Source organism: Ovis aries, chromosome 7 (genome assembly GCF_016772045.2).
Source record: "Ovis aries strain OAR_USU_Benz2616 breed Rambouillet chromosome 7, ARS-UI_Ramb_v3.0, whole genome shotgun sequence".
Taxonomy (NCBI): Eukaryota; Metazoa; Chordata; class Mammalia; order Artiodactyla; family Bovidae; genus Ovis; species Ovis aries.
The window spans coordinates 47,355,398-47,372,514 of record NC_056060.1 but is presented as its reverse complement, the minus strand read 5'-3'; the positions used below and the strand labels follow the sequence as shown (position 1 = coordinate 47,372,514).

The 17,117-nt window shown below is 44.1% G+C and overlaps 1 protein-coding gene across 2 annotated transcripts in view; it reads right to left on the bottom strand.

Moving 5' to 3' along the window:
- The window catches only part of RORA (RAR related orphan receptor A), an 807,747-nt gene that overhangs the window by 512,952 nt on the left and 277,678 nt on the right, over nt 1–17,117 (bottom strand). The window contains exon 1 of one of the 2 annotated variants that reach the window (XM_027971773.3): nt 1–17,117. This exon is cut by the window's left edge and continues 128,494 nt beyond it; it is cut by the window's right edge and continues 277,678 nt beyond it. The exons of the other annotated variant lie outside the window; for it this stretch is intronic. The gene's annotated coding sequence lies outside the window, so the exon portion shown is untranslated. 2 annotated transcript variants of the gene reach the window in all.

Sequence of the window (17,117 nt, the reverse complement as noted above, 5' to 3'; positions counted from 1 at the left end):
TATTCTCACAGCAATTCCAAAAGGTAGATATTAATTTCTTCCTTTTACAAATCAAGAAGGTAAGTTAGATCATTTGCTCAAGGTCGTAACTGTTCACAAGGTATTGATTTGTTAGGACACAATGACGATTTAGGGGAAAAAGGGTCGCTAAGAATCGGACATGGCTGAGCGACTTCACTTTCATGCATTGGAGAAAGAAATGGCAGCCCCCTCCAGTACTCTTGCCTGGAGAATCCCAGGGATGGGGGAGCCTGGTTGGCTTCCTTCTATGGGATCGCACAGAGTTGGACACGAAGTGACTTAGCAGCAGCAGGGGAAACAGTATGGCAAAGTGGTTAAGACTTTGGGCTTTGGGGGCTTTCCTGGTGCCTCAAGTGGTAAAGAATCCACCTGCCAATGCCAGGGGCACGGGTTCAATCCCTGGTCCGGGATGATGCCACATGCCGTGGAACAGGTAAGCCTATGCACCACAACCACTGAACCTGCACTCTAGAGCCTAGGAACCACAACTGCTGAAGCCCGTACACCCAGGAGCCCGTGCTCTGCAACAAGAGAGGCCACAGCAATGAGAAGCCCCTGCCCTGAAACTAGGGAGCAGTCCCAGCTCGCTCCAACCACAGGAAAGCAAAGAAGACTGAACACAGGCAAAAGCAAATCTTTAAAAAAAGAAACAACAGAAAAAAGAGTTTGGGCTTTGAACTCCAACTGCTTCAGCTTATTTATTTAAAAAAAAGTTTTGTGGTAGAATATACAAGACGATATTTAATATTTTACCTATATTTAAGTAAACAGTTCCGTGGTATTAAGCACAGTGCTGTGCAACCATCACCACTACCCAGCATCCCCAACTGAGAGCCTGTATCCAGCAAATTATAACTACTAGCCTACTTTCAAAGACATGTGTTCAATATCATCACATCTAGTCCGCTACACATAGTAGAGGAGGTTGTGAGTTACGGGGCTTCCCAGGTGGTGCGAGTGATAAAGAACTCGTTTGCCAGTGCAGGAGATGAAAAGGATATGGGTTCAATCCCTGGGTCGGGAAGATCCCCTGGAGGAGGGCGTGGCAACCTGCTCCTGTATTCTTCTCTGGAGAATCCCATGGACAGAGTGGCCTGGTGGGCTACAGTCCGTTGGAGCACACGCACACACACATACACACACACTGTGGGTTAAGGGTGGAGTCTATGGCTCAAGCCTCTGAAGGCCTGGGTGTGAGTCCTGGTTCTGCCCTCTATCATTGACAAGATATGAGAAGCTCTCTCATCTTTGGGCTGGCCTGCTATGAAACGGGACAGTAACCCTAGTCCTATCACAATCATAGTGTTGCTATATGAGCAGAGTGACATTTGAAAGGAATGTACTACACAGTCTCTCAGGTGTGATGCAAATACATTCATTCATTCATTCACAGCTTGTGGCAGCATGTCTGCTGGGTGCCAAGCTCCGTGCTGAACACTGGTGATCTAAAAACCCTAAGGGTGCAGAGGAGACAGACATGTAAAATGACAAAGGATTACTCTAGGATATGAATTCAAGTAAGGTATTATTACAATGTACCGATGGCTGAAGTAGACACCTTGGGGACTCCAAGATCACTTTAAAAATGAGACGGCAGCCTACAATCTTGTTGGAGAGGAAAGATGAACATTCTCATAACACCCTCACCTAGGAACTTTGCAAAGAAAGGCGGGTGAAGACACCACAGTGCCTGTTGCCTTTCTTCCAGGAAGAGGGAAGAAGCTCTCGGAGGCAGAGGGCCTCTGTACCTAGAGTCCCATCAGCTCTGTAACACCATGGGATTCCTCGGCTCTTTCTCCTATCAGTGCAGTGATGTCCCAGGGTTTGTCGTAGTTCAAGTAGCCACATACAGAAGACCTTCTATGTGCTAGCCTTTGCGTCTGCTAAATAGAGATGGAAAAGACAATTTGCTCAGACCCCAAGGGGACTGCAGTTCAGTGGGGCAGGCACACTCAGATATTAATTATTCTAGAATAAGGTACTCATGGATGACATACAGGTAAGCAAAGAGCTCAGTGTTAAAATGGTGAAAAGGCCTCTTGGCCCAAACGGAGGAGAGAAAACTTCCTGGAGGAGGTGACATCTTAGTTTGAAAAGTTAGGTAGATGGAAAGAAAATGATGAGGGGGGCAGTGTTAGGACAGAAAAAGGAAGCATGCAAACAAAAGGTAAAAACTATTCTGCAAAAGAAAACCACTTGGCCCAGTGAACTGCTGCGTTTTTTCCCTCAAATAGAAATACTTGGTCTCAAAATATAATCACATTATGTCACCTACTTTTCATGGTTTGTCTTATAAGGAGCTTTGTAAACATAACTAATAGTCAAAATTACCTGTGAGGTATGTTTGATATCAGAATCATCTTCTTTTATTTTCCTGAACCAGAAGGGAAGAATTAGTGATCCACTTTGATTCAATGTCTCCTTTGAAAACATTCATCTGCTTTATTTCTCCAATTGCATAAATAAATTATTCAGAAACCTGACTATGGGAGCATACAAATCTAAAATCTGAGCTAGAATATTGGTGGTCAAAGGTTCCTCTCTCATTATTGAAGATGTTTGATATAAATATTAATTTTCCGAAAGTGGTGATGGCAGAGATTTCACACAAAGAATGTTCATACTGGATTAAACATTAGACTCAAATTACCTGAGCCTTCACATGTATGGAGAATCAAATTCCATTTCATTCTGATAAGAAGTGGCCCTGGAGAGTCATTCTGGATTTAGTAGGCTAATGTGGTCCACGGCCTCTTTACCAAAATACATGACTGTCGAAAATATTACTGTGGCCTAATTGCCTTGGCAAGAGGTGGGGAAAGAAGGAAGCGGGATTTTATAATAACCTACATGATATAAATTTTACCCCAATATACAACTATTTATTAATTGCCTAGTATATGCTTAGCATGACACAGATGCTCATTCAATGATACCTTAGAGTACTTACTCTTCCCAAACCTGCCCCATCCTCCCCAGAGAAAACTAAACCACAGAGGAATAAACATCTTATTCAAGGTCACATAACTAGGATTTTGTAATGGTTGTTGTGAGAGTAAATGAGATAAAACATATGTTAAATGCTTAGTATGGTGATGGATAACTAAGCAATAATGTTGGCCACTGTCATCATTAAGAAAATCTAACTTCGCTTATGTCCACAAATATGTATCCCTTGGAAAATGTACCATGTGGGAATAAGCTTCCTGATTGTTGGTCAGGGTATGACACAATGCTTGACGTCTGTTCGACAGGTTTACATAGCAACTTGGCTCAGGCACACTCTTGAGGGGTTGGCAAGACCCAAGACAGGGAACGACTCTAACTTTCTGGGTCATGTGGGCTAGATTCTCTCCCAACAAAACAAATTATCACAAGTCTTCGGACACTGCCAAAGTCTGCATATTGGCACATTTACTAGACCTGTACCTGCTAATAGATCCCATGGACACGTTCCAAAGCTAATTATGTGCCATATTTTGGAAACTTCAAACACCAGGATTACTAGCCTGCATAGTACAGCCATTCCTATTGGGCACTGTTGTGCAGAAGGAATAGTAATTCAGTGTTCCTTCTCTTTCCCTTTATGTCTGTTGGACAGAGGACTCTATTAGCTATGCTGTGACTGTTTGTCTCTGTGTGACACACAGAGACAAACAGAAATAGAGAAACCCCAAAGGGGTCAAAGAAAATAGTTTCTAAAAACATTGTTTCCCTGAAACATTCAGACAATGGCAGTTAAAGTGGGTGGCTTAGGCTGCCTAATTTGAATTTTGGAACTCTGAAGGAGAGGCTTAGGAGATCTGGGCTTGAGCCTCACTCCGAGCAAAAACTTGATAGTGACTTTGCTCCCATTTCTTCATCTGTCAACAAAAGCAGTGTCCCAAAGTGCCACAGGACACAAGTGCTGGGAGACATTTCTGGGAGACGTGACAAGAGGGTTTCTTTACCAACACACACACACACACACACACAACAACAACAACAACAACAACAACACCCCATAAACAGGGCTAATATTTACGGCCCTTTCAACGAGTATCACAATGCTAAGGCCAGTACCAGCGTCCAGTTGCTTCAGTCGCATCTGACTCTTGATGACCTCATGGATTGTAGCCTGCCAGTCTCCTCCGTTCTTGAGATTCTCCAGGCAAGAATACTGGAGTGGGTTGCCATGCCGTCCTCCAGGGGATCTTCCCAACCCAGGGATAGAACCCAGGTCTCCTATGTCTCCTGCACTGGCAGGTGGGTTCTTTACCACTAGGGCAACCCGGGAAGCCCATCACAATGCTAATGGTAGTTTATTGAAGATTCTGAAATTCCAGATGACCTGTTATTGTTCTTCAAGTCACCATGTCCAAATTTAGTGGACTGTGACACGTGACACCTTTAAACATCTTGGGAAATTGGTAGCACACATTTTTAGAAATATTGGATTAAATGCTCCTGGAGGTTCCCTGTGACACTGGATCGATCCTGTGATCTTCGAGAGAAGGTTTCATTTTTGCCATGGAGGTTTATGGTAGAGACACATGATCTGTGAACATCTCTCTCAGTTCCTCTCCCATCCTGCACCTAAGACCCCAGCACTGCCCATGGCTCGGATTGGAAATGGGAGTCAGGGAGCTCGGCACAGGAGAAAAAGTACAATGCCTCTATACTCTCCAGCAGCCAACAGGGACTGTAAAATTGTCCTCTGAAGTCCCCAAACTACATGGAAGCAGGACTTTCTCTGCAATGAGGAAAACATTTCCTGAAACTAAGACTTGAGGTTTTAGATACTTCTTCCCAGCTGATGGATCCACCTGGTTTTATATCCCCTGCTCACTGCTACAGAGACTAGTTTTGGGACCCTCTCCCACTCCAAGATGATGATTCCATAGAGATGAGTAGATAGACTTTATCATAACATCATCAGCTTATTAATAAACATGTTACTCTTATAAAATTCCCATGGCCAAGGGAGACTCTGGAAGCAAAAGTGCTTTTCATTTTCATTGTCCCTGTCCTCCTGACGCCAGCCTCAATGCTGGGTGACTCATGTTGGAAGCAGGGGCTAGAGATCATGTAGCACTTAAAGCATGTACTGATTTAAGTCACACATGTAAGCACCTGATTAAAAATAAAGCACCATTCCGAAAATGGTCTGGTTGAAGGTTTGAGCCACTGGGACGTCTAACTAGAGGCCTGTCCAGGTGATCTAATGATGAGGGCAGGGACTGGAGATTTAAATGGCCAGGGAAGATAAACTGCTGACATACTAGCTTTCCCTTAAAATCCATTTCCACCCTGCCGCACCCTGGCATGCACACACATGCACACACACAGCATTTAAAAACACTTTCTCCTTTCCTATTGCACAAAGTGCTCACTCCTCTGGGTGACTCTGACGGGCCCCTAAAGGCTGGCTTCACTTGATTCCTTCTGCTTGAAATGCATTACCCTCATTCTCCACAGTTCTGCTCTTTGCTCTCAAACAAGCTTTATCTCACCATCATTATCACTGCAGTTAAGCTCCGTGCTTTCCAGGTATTAATTCAGGCAATCCTCAAAGGCATCCTTTGAGACAGATAATATTGGGTTGGCCAAAAAGTTTGATTGAGTCTCTCCACAGTATCTTATGTGAAAATCCCAATGAACTTTTTGGCCAACCCAATATTATTATCATTTTTTACAGCTGGGGAAACTGAGGGATGAAGAGAGCAAGTAACTTGCCTGAGGTCACACAGTTGGGCAGATGTATAGCTGGAACTGAAGACCAAGCCATCTCTCTCCAGTCATCACTCTTAAGTATCAGTTTATAGAGACTATGCCTATCTTGTCATTTTCTCCAAATCTGACCAATCCTTTAAAATCAAGCACAGATCCCACTTCCTTCATGAAGCACACTCTCAGAGTTCAGTCTGTCTTCCTCCGATTTGCTACACTCTCACTCACCATCTCTAACTCCTGCTGTTGTCATGCTGAGCTGTGTGTGTGAATAGCTCCTGATCTGACCGTGAGCCTCCTGAAGTCAGGAACCAGGCAAAGTATTAGGTCTACTTCTGCTAAAAAGAAAAGCCCTGTACAGAATGCAGTGCAGGGTATATCACGCTCTAAAAGAAACCTGTTCACAGGCGAGTTCTGTGATGGCCTTTTTGAGGCACTATACAACCACGCTCCATCTTCCCATTCCTGCAACATAGACATACCAGGTCCTGTGAGCCAACACCCACAAGCAAAGAAATAGAAGCTAACAAGCAGAAAAAGTTTATCACTCAACGATATACATGATGGACACTTCAAAGTCAAGAGCCAATCCTCTAAAGCAAACACTTTTGTGTCACCATGAAGCATCTGAGCTGCTACTTTAGATCTGGCTTAGGATATGAATGGGCAGGAGCCTCTTCCCTTTCTGAGACGCCTCTGGCTCTGAATGGTCCAAAGGCAAGGAGAAGGCAGGAGGGGGAAGAAGCCATTATGGTTTTAATGGTTTAATCCTCAGATATATGTTGTCAGCCTGGCCTACCTCCAGGAGCACTGAGAACCGCCAGCTCAAGCCAACACAAGCTCCAGCTAAGTTGACAGGCAGGGTAACAAGACACAGATTGTATAACCTAAGGAAAGCGCAAAGCCCTCAGCAGGGTTTTGCTCCCTGGGGTCCCAGCCTGAAAGCAGTAAGTGATACAGGCACCACATGGACCAGCTTAGACACACAAACATGGAAGGTCTGCACATAAGGATGGGGAAAGGTGCTGGAGCTAGAATTTTGTTTGGCACAGAAGACAGGCACAGATGTGTGGATTCTTTTGGGACCTGGAAAGTGGCCCCAGTCAGGACCTGGTGCAGCTTTTTCTTTGATTGCGGCTGCGGCTGTGAAACAGGAGGGTATGAGTGGCTTGCTTTGAATTCTGAGAGCCTTTGCTTTTCTGGAAGTTTTTCAGTTGGGCTTTTCTTCTTTAATGCCTTCAATTATCACAGTTCAAATGATTATATTCCCAGCACCTCCACCCAATAGCCACAAAAGTTTGGCATTTCCTGTACCTGCATAAAAAATGGCCTGGCAGTAGCCTGGCTTTTCAGCTCCCCCCCCTTTTTTTTTCCATCTGATGTAGGCTTTAATTTATTTCCCCCACCCCCTCTCTCTAACTGCTAGAGAAACAAGAGATTACTGCAGATGGATGGAAATATTTTTTCCGCTTCAGTATTTGCTGTCAGAACCAAGTACTGGGAAGGTTCTCAGATGGTGTCTCCGGCAGCATGGAAATTCCCAAACCCATCTTAAATTATAATCACCTGGTCTCCAAAGAAACAGATCAAAGAAGGCGGCCTATTTTGAGAGCAGTCCCTTGACAGGGCCCTTGATTTTTTTTTTTTTTAATTTGTTTTTGGCTGTGCTAGGTCTTCATGGCTTTTTCTACTTGCAGTGAGTGGGGGGTACTCTCTGGTGGTGCAAGGGCTTCTCATTATGGTAGCCTCTCTAGGTGTAGAGCATGGGCTCTAGGGCACACAAGCCCAGTAGCTGCAGCACATGCACAGGCTTAGCTGCTCCTTGACATGTGGGATCTTCCTGGAGCAGGGATCGAACCTGTGTCCCTTGCATTGGCAGGTGGACTCTTAACCACTGGACCACCAGGGAAATCCAGCCCTTGGAGTTCTCTGAGGCTCTCCCACTATTGCACTTTATCTTAGCCATTTGTGAGTTGTCCTCAACACACTAGTACCATTTCTTGTACATCATGGAATGAATACTCAGCAGCCTTAACATGTCCAACTGTCCAAACAGGGCTGTTGCTGTTCACTGATATTCACAGCTACCAGGAAGCCTGTACTCTAACACTTATTAGAAGGGTGACTTATTAGAAGGGTCTCTGTCTGGAGGTGCTTGCAGTCAAATAGAGAAAATATAAAACTTGCTCAGAAGAACTGGAAGCAAGAGATAAAGGCCAAATAAGTGGTAGAAAGTAACTGTGAATTCAGAAGAAATGAAATAGTTAGAGAAGATGAGGAAGGTGGTATGGAGGTAATGCCATCTGTGGTCATGAAAAAGAGACAGGGTTTTGAAAGCTAGGGAGACAGTATTCCTGGTATGAATAAATGCATCTAACAGCTGCCATACGTTCCACCACCACAACACCTAGAAATAGCCATTGTACTATACGCCATATACTCAGATGCCATACATATACCATCTCATTTCGCTTCCAAATTTGTAAGGTGGATGTTACTATCTCTATTTAAACTTGGAAGAAATGGAAGCTTTCAGAAGGTAATAGAAGAGCCAATAAAAGTGATCAGCTCTGATTCTAAAGCCTGTGCTCTTTGTGCCCTAATGCACAGCAGTTAGAAGGTCTACTCTGCTTGTCTGACATGGGGCATGAGAGCTTCAGAGTGGAGGTGAGGACTGTGGGGTAGGAGGCACTGTTCATTCCGCAAGAGTAGCAGTGATAAGGGCAGTGGGAGCAAATGATTGAAAGGGGCCAAGTTAGGGGACTTCCCCTGTGGTCTAGTGGTTAAGACTCCATGCTTCCAATGGTCAGGGAACTAAGACCCCATATGCTGCAGGGCACAGCCAAAAATACAATAATTAAAAAAGAAAAAAGACCAAGTTGGGAGGGAAACTCAAGAAGTTTCCATCAATTTCCCGTAGATGTAAAGTTATTAATTGTTTCTGGCTGGTGGTGGACAGGAAACAGGCTTCCTCTGCTTTTCAGCCCCTTGGCCTCCTGGCGGTGGTCAACCGGTGAAGAAGAGGTTCCATTTACTTGTAAGCTTCCCCTCCCATCCCTCTTCTCCCTGCTCAGCTCACTGTGCTCCTGGTGCTTCCCTCAGCTTCATCCAAAACCCCTTCTGAGCATCTTAATGAAAGAGTTCTTCTGAACACTACAGAACTCAGCAGGAATGGCCCAGTTAGCTCTGCCAGTACATTCTGGGAGGTTCTGATGGGCGGGTGTGGACCTCAATCCCAGTTACCACTAAGAAGCTCAGACATATATGTGTCTCAGCTGCTAAGGGATGGGGATCCTTTCCCAACCCTGCTGCTAGGATATTCAAGGGGAGGTTCATCAGTGGGTGGTTTAAAATCAAAGATTTATATCAGAAACTTCCCTGCTGGTCCAGTGGTTAAGCCTCCATGCTCCCAATGCAGGAGGCATGGATTCAATCCCTGATCAAGGAACTAAGATCACTCATGCCACTTGGCATGGCCTATATATATACATATATATATGTATATTTATATATTATTATTTCTCATTCCTGACTTGAGGGAATGGAAAGACAAGAAAAGCAAAGTGAATTCAGCACCTCTTATTTGTTGGCAACATTATACCCTCATATTTTCACACATAGAAACTTCTTAGAGCCCCATGGGGTGGGAATGATCCCATTTAACAGACTGGGAAACACTGCCCATAAAATCCTAGTAACGAGTCCTGGTTACAAAGCTTGTAAGTGGTACCTCTAGTTTCAGATAGAAGTCTATCAGGTTCCCAGCTGACATGGCCTTCCTACACTGCTGAAGCCCTTCTCGAGCTCATACGGATTGTTTTTGGCAACTGTGGCATTAATGCGTCCTCCTGGGCAAGAAGAGGTACAGCCTCTAGCTGAGGAAGACTGGCCTGCTTTCTTCTGGGAGCAGGGATCCCAGCTTGAGTCCCACTGGCACTGATCCCAGGACACAGGTTTAGCAGCTGGAAGGGAGGGTGGGGGCCTGTGTGTGCAAAAGGCCCTGGGAGTTTCCTGAGGGAACGAGCTTTGACAGCCACAGTGCTAAGGGCCAGGGCCAGGGCCCGGGGGGAAAGACATCATTCGGAGCTTTCATCTAGCTCCATTCCCTGTGGCCTCAAATGTGAGCCCTGAGTCCTGAAACTAGAATAAAAGAGCTAAGAAAAACTGCTGGGGCCTGAAGAGTGAAAGGCAGGCAGGGGTGCCTTTTGGCAAACAGGGTCAGTGCAGCCAGCAGGAGCTGGGGGGTGGCGTCCCGCTGGTACAGAATGAAATGGCCTGAGTAGTCTGCCGGGCCAGTTTCTGAGTGAGCCAGGAGCAACGAGGGGGGACACTGGTCTCTGTCTCCACACACTGCAGCCCTAGAGGCAAAAGGTAGCTAAGGTGCTGTTGTGGGTGAACAGGAAAATGGCAGCGCGGGAGGACCAGCTTTGGAAACACACCTGAGTCACCTCTGGGTGAAGCACTTACAAGAGGGTGGGGGAGCAGGGCAAGGTCTTGGTGGAGACTCTTGGGAACCATAAGTTACGCAGGTTTAAACCATGTTAATTATGCTGCAAGCGTGTTCTTCAGACCAAAGAGAGAAAGCTTTTCATTCTCCTTCTCTTCTTGCAGCAGACATTTGAGCACCAGCTAGGAACTGGGCATAGACCAGACTCTAGAGATACTGAAAGAGCTAAGGGAGGGTCCCTGTAAGGGAGTGTTTGCCATCTGGGGGGAGTCAGTGAAGTAATTAGCAAATGTAACAGGAGGGCAAGCGGTGATGGGATGGTCATGTTGGCATTCACCCCTCTTAGAACAGAACAACTCCTCGCACCTTTGCATGGGACTTCCTGGCAACCAGCGGGAGGGCGGTTCAAGACATGAAGGAAGATGAGCTATATTATTATTCAGTGAGAGACAATGGTCTTCTCAGCTAGTGCTAAAGGTAATCAGAACCTTTCACATGGGTGCCTGAAAGACCTCCATGAAGTCAGCTTTCCAGGCCAGCAGGACTGACACAGGGACCTCTTGTAACTGTACCAATTTCTGTGTCCTTTGAGCATCAGCGCAGTACCATGTCCACCACAAGTATTTGCAGTGTTTGACTTCCCATCTTTGAGCATATGCTCCACCCTTCCTTCCCAGGTTTAATTTTCAACACCCTGCCATACAGCATCCCAATGATAGAAAAAAGAATGGCAGCATACCACGCTCTTCTCAGTTGTACTGCTTCTCTCACCACCGAGTATGTGTCTTGATGTTGTCCTGAGTGGTCGGGCACAAATCCAAATGCAGAATCAGCAATGGTCTCTGCCCACTGGGCTTAAACTCTTAAGTCTGAGCATTAAGGAAACATCTAAGTGCGTAATCACAAGAGACAAAGCCAGTCTTATCTGGCAAGAACCGAACGTGTCTGAATGAAAGAAGGAGAGAGCCTAACACGAAGCCATTTCCCTTTGTTGTAAAACAAGACAATTCAATAAACATGACATCAGGGGAAGGTGCCCTCTGGAGAAGGCAGAAGCCTCTTTCACGTTGATGATGTTATCAGGATGCAACGAGAGTTGCATCTTGATTTCTCCTTTTTTTCTGTTTGCAAGAGCTTTCTATTTTTTTCAAGAACTCATTTCTCTTTTTATCCCCCTGAAACATTATCCTCACTTCTTACTAAAAACCTTATTTGTTACCACTTGAGCAGGCTGGTCCATTCCCTGTCCACATTTTAGCAGTTAATATATTTGTACTAGTTTGTTAGAGCTGCTGTAACAAAGTACTGCAGATTGGGCAGTTTGAACAATAAATATTTACTATCTGGAGGCTAGAAGAACTATCTGCTATCAAGGTGTTGGCAGCACTGGTTCTGCCTGAGAGCTGTGAAGCATGAAACTGTTCTAGGCCTCTCTCCTTGGCCTGCAGATGGTCTTCTTCTCTGTTTCCACACTGTCTTCCTGCTATGTTATCCGTGTCCACCTTTCTTCTTATAAGGATACCCGTCATGCTGGATGAGAGCCCATTCTAATCATCTCTTTTTAACTTCAGTACTTCTTTAAAGCCCCTGTCTCCAAGTAATATCTCATTCTGAAAAACTGGGGATCATTTCAACATATGGATTTTTGGGGGTGGGGAGGTAACACAATTTGACCCATAACAATCTTCTGTAGAGATGGCTTTCTGATGGGTTTCTGGAAGACAGTATTCAGTTCCTCAGTTAGTCTGCAAATTCTACCAACATCATTTATTTCCACTTTCACAAAACTTAACAGTGAGTTAACAAAAATTGTAAGCTCCAGGAAAACCACAATTTGAAAAGATACATGCCCCCCAGTGTTCAAGGCAGCACTGTTTACAACAGCTTAGACAAGGAAGCAACCTAAAAGTCCATCAGCAGATGAATGGATGAAGAAGATGTACATATATACAATGGACAATTACTCAGCCATACAAAGAATGAAATGATGGCTTTTGCATCAGCATGGAAGGACCTAGAGATTATCACACTAAGTGAAGTCAGAGAAAGACAAATATCATATGATATCACTTACCAGTGGAGTCTAAAAAATTACATAAATGAACTTATTTACAAGACAGAAACAGACTCACAGACAAAGAAAACAAATATGGTTACTAAAGGGAAAAGGTGGGAGGGAAGAGATAAACTGGGAGTCTGGGGTTAACATACACACACAATTATATATAAAATAGATGATCAACAGGGACCTACTGTATAGCACAGGAAACTCTACTCAGTGCTCTGTAATAGCCTATATGGTAAAAGAATCGGGAAAAAAAACAGATGTATGTATATGTATAACTGAATTGGGACTTCCCTGGTGGCGTAGTGGTAAAGAATTCACCTGCAATGCAGGGGATGTAGGTTCGATTCCTGGGTTGGGAAGATCCCCTGCAGAAGGAAATGGTTGCCCACACCAGCATTCTTGCTGGGAAATCCCATAGACAGAAGAGACTGGCATGCTATAATCCATGGGGTAGCAAAATAGTTGGATACAACTTAGCAACTAAACAACATAACTGAATCACTTTGCCATACACCTGAAAGACAACACTATAAAATCAACTACACTCCAATACAAAATAAAAATTAAACAAAAAATTTCTAAGTTTCATGAGAGAAGAGATTGTGCCTATCTCATTAACCACTATTTACCCCTAGAACAGTATCTGCCACACAATAGGAATGTATTAAATATGAGACAAATGAATAAAAGGACCAGAAAGTTCCACACTGGGAATTACATTCCTCTTACCTCCCTGAGACTCATCTTGCCTTTATGAAACAACTTTAATGTTGGTTTTTGGTATAAGAGGAAATACTTCTGTATGGTTGTTAAGCCTGAAAACTTGGAAATATGTTGCCTCAGCATTGGAAGTAAACACATGCTAGCACTCCATCAGGCAGGCAAAAATACGCTTTGAGTGTGAGTGAATAACATTCTGATTATATAGTTCACCAAGGAAGTCAGCTCAGTTTAGCACCAATTTTCACTGCATCAAGGTCAAACTGGGCACTTAGAACTAAGGTCTGTCCTCTCAGCCACCATGATGTTCTTCAGGCCCATATATCCCAGGTCCTATCTTCAGAATATTCCACTCACTCTTCTGCCATCTCAGCAGAATTATCCTGGAAATACTTTAAAGCAATGGATTACACAAAATGACCTCCCATGAGTCCAATTCCAGCCATCTACAAATGCAGATGGATCCCAATCCGTAGCAGGAATTCAAGTGAAGAATCAGCCCCATCATTACTTAAGGTCCTTGCTACGTGGGTATATTTTGAGTAGATTTTTCAAAATAACATATAATTATTGATATAAATATGCATATGTTTTATGCATGGACAGATGTAGCTATATTTATATGCATGTATTTGTAAATACAGGTTTTAATGTATCATGTGTTCATTGCAGCTTCTACTTCATTACCCCCATTCCAAAATTTCGCATCAAGAGAGCCAAGGGAATTGGGAATCAGCATTCACAAGATGTGAAACCACCAAATGGAGCTAGAAGAGGCAGCGGCAGTTACAGCAAAGAAGGACCCGAGCCCCTGGTTATGTCGATCACTGTGACATGCTCCCGGCTCCATCCATGTGATGGATGGGTCTGTAATTTGTTGTTGCTGTTATTCTGGCACACATTTGCAGAAACAAACTCGTTCACGGTTCCCCTGCTGAAAGCTCAACCATCCGAGTGCCACAGGAAACAGACTTTGGCATTTTAGCTCCTCACAGACTGGGTCATCCATAAAAGTTTAATTTTCTAAAAATATTCAGTGAGGTGCTTTTCCTGAATGAGATGGTTTCTGGCTCATGAACATATTTATTCGAGTAAATAGGAGGAAGATCGGTAAGTCAGGAATCTAATCAGCTATCATGCAGTCCATCTGGTTTAATTAGCGAGTCCGGCAGCTCACAGGCACCTTTTTAGTAAAAGCCTTCATTACCAGCTCCCTTAAAGGCAGAGGTGCTTCTGAATGTGGTTTCAAACGCTTGCCTTGTTCCCTGCCTCCATAGAGCCCCTTATCAAATTCCCATCACTGAACAACTTGAGACACATCACAGCATGCTTCTAAAGGGCATGCCAATGGAAGTAAATGTGGCCTACGGGAACCCCATGAACCATCACGGCTGGTCCCTCCGTTTATTTGATCAGCATCGATTAACTAAGCATGCACTGGACCCTACTCTATGCCAGGGACTGTGTGAATGAGGCTTGGACCAGCTCTGGTGGGGGTGACAAGTGTGTCAACAGATGATTTCTAATTGCACACTAGAATAGTGAGGTAGCCCCAGGCATGGGACCTGATGAAGGTCTGACCTGACTCCGGACAGATAACTGGCAGCAAGTATGCACAGGAGAGTGAGGAAGATTCCTAACCAACAGTTCTTAAACTTAACCATGAACCAAATCCACTTGGAGAGCTTGTTCAGGTATAGATTGCCGGGCCCTACCCTTGGGTTTTGAATTTAGGAGGTCTGGAGTGGGGCCAAAGAGTCTGTGTTTCTAACAAGCTTCCCACTGACTCTAATTCTGTCAGTTCAGGAACTGTACTTTGGGAAAGGCCAGCAGTTCTCAGCCTGGGTTCACAGCGGAACCACCAGGAATTTCAACAACTACTGAACGCTTGGGTCTCCTCCCTAGAGAGTGTCCTAATCGGTTTGGTATCCAAATTGGACATCAGGGATTTTGAGCATTTGTATTTTAAGAATTTCAAACTTACAGAAAAGTTACAATTACGGTACAAATAGCCTTTTTTTAACTGAACAATTTGGAAAGAATTATTGATTTGGTGTCCCATCTTCCCTTCTTTAGAGTGTGTATTTTCTTCCAAACAAGAACACTCTCCTACATACTTACAAATCAGTATTAAAAAAACAAAACAAAACACGGATATATTATGATCATTCAAGTTTTGCCAAATGTTCGAAATAAATGTTTTACTATTTATTTCTTTGGCTGCCCCAGGGCCTGAGTGGCAGCATGAGGGATCCTTTGTTGCAGGGTTCATACTATGTAGTTGTGGCTTCCAGGCTCGCTAGTTGTGGCATCCCAGCTCCACATCAGGAATTGAACCAGTGTTCCCTGCGCTGCAAGGGGAATTCTTAACCCCTGGAACATCAGGAAAGTTTCCCATCCCCAAAATTTTTAATTGAAAAAGAATCTAGTTCAGATTACACGTTGCCTTTAGTTGTCACGTTTCTATTTAGTTGCCTTTATTCTGCCAAAGGTCCCCAGTCTTTCCTGAACATTCATACCTTTGACACTTTTAAAGATGACAAGCCAGTTATTTTGCAGAAATATCACTTAGTTTTGGTTTGTCTGATGTTTTCTCACGATAGGACCCAGGTTATACACCTTTGACAGGGCAATCACAGTTGTGTGTGTGGCTTCTTATTGTAACCTACAAGGCAGTACCTGCTTTCTCTTTGCCCCAATATTGATAATGTTCACTTTCGTCTCTTACTTAAGGGGGTGACTAGTAGGCTTCTCCTCTGTAAATTTACTCATTTTCCTTTTGTAATTCATCAGTCCTTTGTAGGGAGGTGCTTTGAAATTATGCAAATATCCTATTTATCATTAAACTTTTAATTTACTCATTAAGGTAATTTACAACAGCATGAACTCATGGTTTCTTATTTTGTTCAGTAGGTTATACTGTTCCTATCATTATTTGTGTGAGGCCAGTGGGAACCTTTTAATCTGGCTCTGATTCCTGGTTTTTCTAAATCTTGCCAGTCAGTTCTAACGTGCAGCCAAGGTTGAGAACTACTTTTGTAGATAGAGCAAAGTTTCATATTCAGAGGACTGAAGACAATGAGCACAGCTTCAGGGAACTGCAAGGTTTCAGCATGACTGGTGGGCAGGATGGAGATGAGGGTGGAGTGGCAAGAGATTTAGGGTTCATTTGGGCCCAGACTATCCCATCATCATCCTTTCCAACAGTGAGATCCTAGGACTTCGCTGTCTGTCTAGTGGTTAAGACTCTGTGCTTCCAATGCAGGTTCGATCCTTGGTTGAGGAACTAGGATCCTGCACACTGTGCAGCATGGCCAAAATAAATAAGTAAAATAGATAAAAGACTTATTAAAACAACAATTAAAAAATCCAACGATGTCCTATCCCTCTGTGTACATGAGGCTGTAAGCCTATACATCATGGAATTGCTGCCTTGCAGTTAAGAGCACAGACTTGAGGCAAAGGGGTTTGAGTTCCTGCTCTGACACTTCTTAACGATGCAACCTTGAGCTTGTTACTTACTATGGGTTGAATGGTCCCCACACTGACCCCAAATTCTTATGTTGAAGCCTTCACCTGCAGGGTAGTTGTATTTAGACAGGGCGCCTCCAAGGAAGTAAAGTTAAATGCAGTCCCAGGGGTGGGACCCTGCCCCTAGGAGACAGTATCCTTACAGGAAGAGATACCAGACCTTGCTATCTCCTACCTGCCCACTCCCAACCATGCTCCTGCACAAAAAGAAGGCCATGTGAGCATTCAGCAAGATGACTGCAAGCTGTGAGCCACAGAAGCCTCAGAATGAAATCTACCCTGATGGCACCTTGATCTTGGATGCTAAGCCTCCCGAAATGTGAGAAATAAATTCCTGTTAAGTCACCCATTCTATGGTGTTTTGTTTCGGTAGCCCCAGCAAACTTATCTGATCTAAGTCTGTTTCCCACCTTTAAAAAAAAAAATTAATGATCCTACCTCCTGGAGGTCTGATGAGGTTTAAATAAGAAGAAAACATCAAGTACTTAGCACAGTACTGCCTTTGAATTATTTCTATTCCTTGACTCATCCTCAGCTACACCTGGCAAATTCCCACTCCCCTGCCTTTGTTTACAATCAGGTCAGCCCCACAAACACTGTCTGAGCAGGCCCCTACTATGC